The sequence below is a fragment of the Microtus pennsylvanicus genome, chromosome 1 (assembly GCF_037038515.1).
Source record: "Microtus pennsylvanicus isolate mMicPen1 chromosome 1, mMicPen1.hap1, whole genome shotgun sequence".
Lineage (NCBI taxonomy): Eukaryota > Metazoa > Chordata > Mammalia > Rodentia > Cricetidae > Microtus > Microtus pennsylvanicus.
The window spans coordinates 169,000,604-169,006,603 of NC_134579.1; positions in this window are offsets into that span (position 1 = coordinate 169,000,604).

The window sequence follows — 6,000 nt, forward strand, 5'->3', positions numbered from 1 at the left end:
TTAAGGAGTTGTCGTTCACTAACACAGTTTTACAGATTCAGGGTAATGGTACTCAAAATATCTAAACTTTATATTGTTAAATGAGATGTCCCCAAATGCAAGCAATAATAAAAGATTAGTGTTTTCGTATAACAGTTTCTCCCTACTTTAATATGATACTGTAATGAAAAGAAATTGTTGTAAAGAAAGAAAACCTTGGCTTTCTCCAAGGCTGAAGAGTTTTATAGCTCTGCTTTGCCATGTCTTAGGGAATAAGGGAACTATCCAAAAAATAGGAAATAATTCAAAGGCAAGTAATAATTTGGGAAAGTGGGCAAGGAACTTCGTGTTGTTACAAAAAAATAGGGACTAATAAATGCATCACAGTTCAAGGACGTTTCAAGATACTCATGAGTAAACTGATTTTTAACAATAGTGAAGCTATGGGACGTGGTCAATTTAAAAACCAATAAGGATCTTGGTTTTTTGAGGCAGTGTAGGGATGGACTGAAGGGAGTGACCACTGGAATTTGAATGCCCGGCTTGTGTGCTGTTTAAATGTCACTGAGTGTCTCTAAATTTGTAAAATGGAGAAATGACAGATGGCATCAAAATGAATTGCTGGCTAGTACAGTGATAGCCACATTGGAAGTCAATACAATTTTAGCCCTTCTTTTATGAGTGTAGCATCCATAGTTTGTGATGTCCCTCTAAGCCTTTGAGGTAAAACACCCCCTGAAGAATTTCACAGCCATCCTAAACCATTAGCTATGGAGCTTGGTGGAAGCTGGAAACATCTCCCATATTCCCACACTCTTATGTAATACTCCCAATTACACAAGATTTTGAAAGACTGTAATTGTTTTGGGGATTATTATATGTTCAAGTTGGTCATCAGTTGTGTTTGGCAAAATTCTGAGCTCACAAGTTCAGTCAACTCAGGTGAAATTTCAGAGGGACCTCTTGGTGTTTTAACCAGTACTATTTCTTTGCAAATACTTACCTGTCTTTGAACCAAAAGAGAATCTTTTGCTTTTGCAGCAATCAAATTCTTTCTTTTTAAAGAATTTGGACTGATGTGATGGTTGTAGGAAAAAAAAGTTGTTTTTTTCTTAGCTATTGAAGTTTTCTGAGTGTTATTTACTGTAAGTAATGAACTTTAATTACTTTTGCAATTACAGCTTATTTGATTGAATTTTCCACTGACTACACAAAACATCTGCCCTACTGGGATCATGCACAGTCTCTGATCTGGGTAAAATATGCTCTTAAAATATAGTAACATCTGCAGTCCATTAATTTCTAAAGCAATAGGCAAGTTGGGCTTCCAAAAAGGCTAAACCAAGTTTATGCTTGGGAATTCTCTTTCTTTGCCTTCCATCTGAGTGGCTTGAGATCACTTACGCTCCTTTGCTTTGCTTTATTCTCTATTTAGTGCTTAATGAGAAAATAATTAGAGCAGCATTTGATTTACTGCTTTATTGTGTTTTTGATGCGTTAACTTTCCTCAGAGGTAAGAGAGCCGATAGGAAAGAGTGCCTCTTTTTTACTCTCCTGGCACCAGGATGCTCTTACCAACTGCGTTAAGTAATGGGAAGATTTCTTTTTTGGATAAAAGCACTTTAATGTAGATTTCTTTGAAGATTAAGCATGAGGGTTTCCAAGAGGTGGCAAAGCATCTAGGAGTACAAGAAGCTTTTAATTTTGTCTGAAAGCAAACCAAAAGATTGTCATTATCAGTATTACTTTTGCTGCTCTATGTGTCCAGTAAAGTCTGGAGGTCATTTTCTGAGGCCTTATAATTCTGAGAAAACAGATAAAGCATAAAGAAACCGCAGGGATGGAACAATGCTGCTAGAAGTTATTGTAAGAAGCAGTGAGGTCACACATGTGCCTGCAGACTTTGAAGACAGACTGTCAGTTACTAGGGTTTGGTTTGTGTTGTTCAATCAGTAATGCTGGACATTCCAACTTAAACTTATTTTCAGTTTTTTCTATGAATTTTGTTACTATACAATTAAGTGTATTTTGTTGTGGTATTGCCATACACACATATATGTATATATGCCACACATACAACATATATATGTATATATGTATGTATACCATACATACATATATGATTACACTTTGTATCTCTCCTCGGTGGCTTTCCTCTCTCATTGATCCCCTCCTCCTGAATTCTGCTACCTTCTATATTCAATTACTCTTATTCACCTTTTACTTCTTTTTAGACTTCTTCCTTTCCACTTCTAGTCCCTTCCTACTTTCCACCCAGAAAAATACATACACTTTAAATGCTGCATATGAGCGAAAAATGGAAAAATGCAATATTTGTTTTTCTGCATGTGGCTTAGAGAGTACCACCCAATGTAGGTTCCAATGAGATACCCCGGCTGCAGAATTTGTTCATGTTTCCTTTGCTCCCTTCAGTCCTGAGATTTGCTTTAGGCACGAGACAAGTGATGGTTACCACTTCTAACGCTGTTATCTGCAGCTTCTTTTCCTCTCCCAGAACAGCCCTGCAGCTCAAGTGCTCCATATGGAAGAGCTATAAAATAACAAGACTGATTTACCATATACACAGAGCCCCCAGTAAGAAAGATGTGTGTCTGTCTCTCTGTGTGTGTCTTTATGTGTGAGTGAAATTCTCAGGCTTATACATGTTGTGACAGCCATATTAAATCCTTCCAACAGTGTCTACTAAGCAGTTTAATGCAAGATAGATATATTTCTAGTTTCAGAGTTCCCCTATGGCTAAGAATGTAAGCACACTTTAGAAGGGATTATTATGATTTGTTTTACTCTCTCAACTACATATTCTGTCCAATCTCAAGTTCAGTAAGGTGAAGCATGTATAGACACACATATGTGTGTATATGAAGCTGTGTGCTGGAAAGGGCTTATTCAACTCAACTCACCAGATGAATTGTATGATAACAACAAACACTATCTTTGTGGGAGGGAAAGAGGGAGGCTAGAAGTGGCTATGGAAGCTTCATTGTAGGTTGACCACAGAATAAGAACCCAAGATTGTCAAGGCTGAAGGAAGGATTGAAATGACCTGTCAAAATGTTCCCCAAGGAGGCTTTTGACACACAGAGCAACCTGGAGATCAAGAGGAAAAATGATGGTGGTTATTATCACCTTGGGACCTGCTAACTACAAATGTCTGGGCTTATATTAGGGATTCTTTTTCTAGAGCCTGTAGCAGATATGGATGAAAATCCACTGATAGAAAAGGGATGAGCTTTTTGAGGGGACCTGATGCACTTCCTCTATCATTTTTGCTCATCTTAAATGGATTTTAAGCATCCTAAAATGTCCACCATGTGTTCCTTTCCTGTGGCAGATTTACAGGGTGCGACAGGAAATCCATTTCTTTTCCTGTAGATGCTAAATTCATTACCTTAACAGAAGATTCTGACTTACTCTTTTTACTTGCTACCATAGCAACCAGTTTCAGGCATTTTTTTCTTTCTATTTTTCTTTCCACTGGAAGCAGAGTAGTTAAATGTAGCAGCGAGAACAGTATCCATTAAGACATTTAAAGATACATAGCATAGTTACACCATAGGGCTTTCTATATCGCCTCCATTGTAATGATGTTTTCCTACAGTCTCTAACCACGTTATAGACCATTTCATCAGAAACAAGCAAAGTCTAACATTCTTTAAGATATTTTCAGGAAAATATATTCTTTGTTTTATTTCAAATTTATTCACAGAAGTGAGAGTTGTTCAAAACATTCTATATAATATTTTTTTCATATTCTTCTGAAGGGATTCTCTCTAGAGATGTCATTGTTTTCATGACATCTGGGACAAATACTAGGTTTAAGTGATCTAAATGCCAAACAGCTCTGAATAATGTATTAAAATTTTACAAGTTAACAGTGATTGTAGACTTTCTGATTTCCTAAGTAAAAAGAAGAATAAATATAGAAAATGGAATACATTTTTGGATGTATTAAAGGACTAAGTTAGGAAGATAACTGATGAGAAATTAAAAGAATATCCTGTAGGCTAGCTTGAGTGTTGGGGGAATTAGAATTTTGAAGATGCAATATACGATATATTCACACATATCCTAAGTGAGATTGTGGGTATCCATATCATGGTCACAGAAGATTTCTACACTGGAATTTCCAGGTATGTCACCAGAAGGGTGATGCCTAAACTGCAGCAGCCATCAAAAATGTATTTTTTCACAGCTTATACAATCAAATCCACCTAGTGTAGCTTTGGTTATTTGCTCATATTTAAATATAGCCTTCACAAATGATGGTGAGGTGCAAGACTAGTCTAAGCAGGAAAGCTTATAGGTTGTACATCACAAGGCATCTGTATCCCAGAGATTAAAGGGGAATGCTGGTGGATAAGGGGTTTGTTTAAAGCTCTTCTCTTTTCCTCATGTTTGTTCTTACCTTACTTCACAACAATGATAGTTAGCACTTGGAAGTTATCTAAATTTCCCTCATATTCAGAGATCTGAAGAAAACAAGGTCTAAACAGTAAGATCCCATGATCGTAGATTTCCATTTTATTCTTCTTTACTAATTAGGTATGTTAGGTTTCTTAATGAATATAGTTGAAATCTATGTAATATATTTCTAAAGATTTTTTTATTTTACTTTGTGTGTGTGTGTGTTCCTATCTGTATGTACACTACATGCATGAAGGTGTCTGGGAAATTTATAAGAGGGTATTGGGTCTCATGGAAATGGAATTGCAAGCAGTTGGGAGCCACCATATTGGTACTTGGCATGGACTCTGGGGCTCTGCAAGGGTATGTAATGTACTCTTAGCCATCTCTCCAGGCCCCTCGAAAATGTATTTTGGTAACACACTGCCATGTGCAACCCAAAAGTGCACTCATCGATCAATAAATATTTCATCTGAATCAGTCTAGTAGGAGATAAGAGCAGTAAGACTGAAATAGATAAAGAATAAAGAAAACTGAAGAAAATAAGGAAATATATAAACAATGGGACACTATCCTAGGGACTCAGTCTAATATATAGGGATTTAGCAACACGATCTTAGTTGTACACCATCATCTATGTTAGGAAGAACTGAATAAGCTCCTTGGAACTAACTCAATGGAAATGGAATTTGACATATTAAGTACTTCAGGAAGTGCTTTAGTTGAAAACAGTGTTGGCCAGTGAAAGGCTTCCTAGACTTTGAGAAGTTTGATAAGTAAGGCTTTCATTGTGGGTCCCTACTTGATCATGTAGGACACGTGTGAAAGCAGTGTTTTAGGAAACTGGATGAGGAAAATGCAGTCTGCAAGAATGCTCATGAGCTAGTGTCAGGGGGCTGTGCTAGGGTAGTCACCATGAAATGGTAGGAAAAGAAAGGACATTAGAATTTTAAGAAAAAAAATAATATTATTGAGTATTTAGTTATAAGATGATAACTTAATAGTCCCTATTTTATTATAAGGAAAAAACCTATTTACAGTTGATTATTTTATTTTATTTGAAAAACACCAAATCCCTATTTGTTGTCGGTTTGTTTATTCTGGAGAAGTAAGAGGAATCCAGGAATTCTAAGGTGTGGAATTTCAGTTTTTATAAGAGAAAACATTAGTTGCTTGGGTTCACTGATGCTATGGCTAAGGAAATTGATAGGAAAATGTTTACAATATTTTCAATTTCAGTTTATGATGGTAAATAGTGACATAATATAATATCTCTTTTGAGTTTTCAGTGATTAAAAAAATACCGTAAAGGATTTCAAGAACTAGAAGCTTGAGAAATGCTGATGGTTACAAACTGTGAGTGTATTCTTATTCATTACTGTAGAGAAAGACTGTGGGACTCGCTAAAGCTGGATAAAGACTTAGTAAAGCAGGTCTAAGAAGGAACAATGTCGCCTGTCATTGAGTGATCCTGGTGACAAGACGGTTTATTATTATTACTGTTGTTGTTATTATTATGTTGTGCTGTTGTTGTTATTGATGTTGTTGTAGTTTAGTTTGCTCTGAGGAATCCTACTTTCCAGCGTCCACTAATTT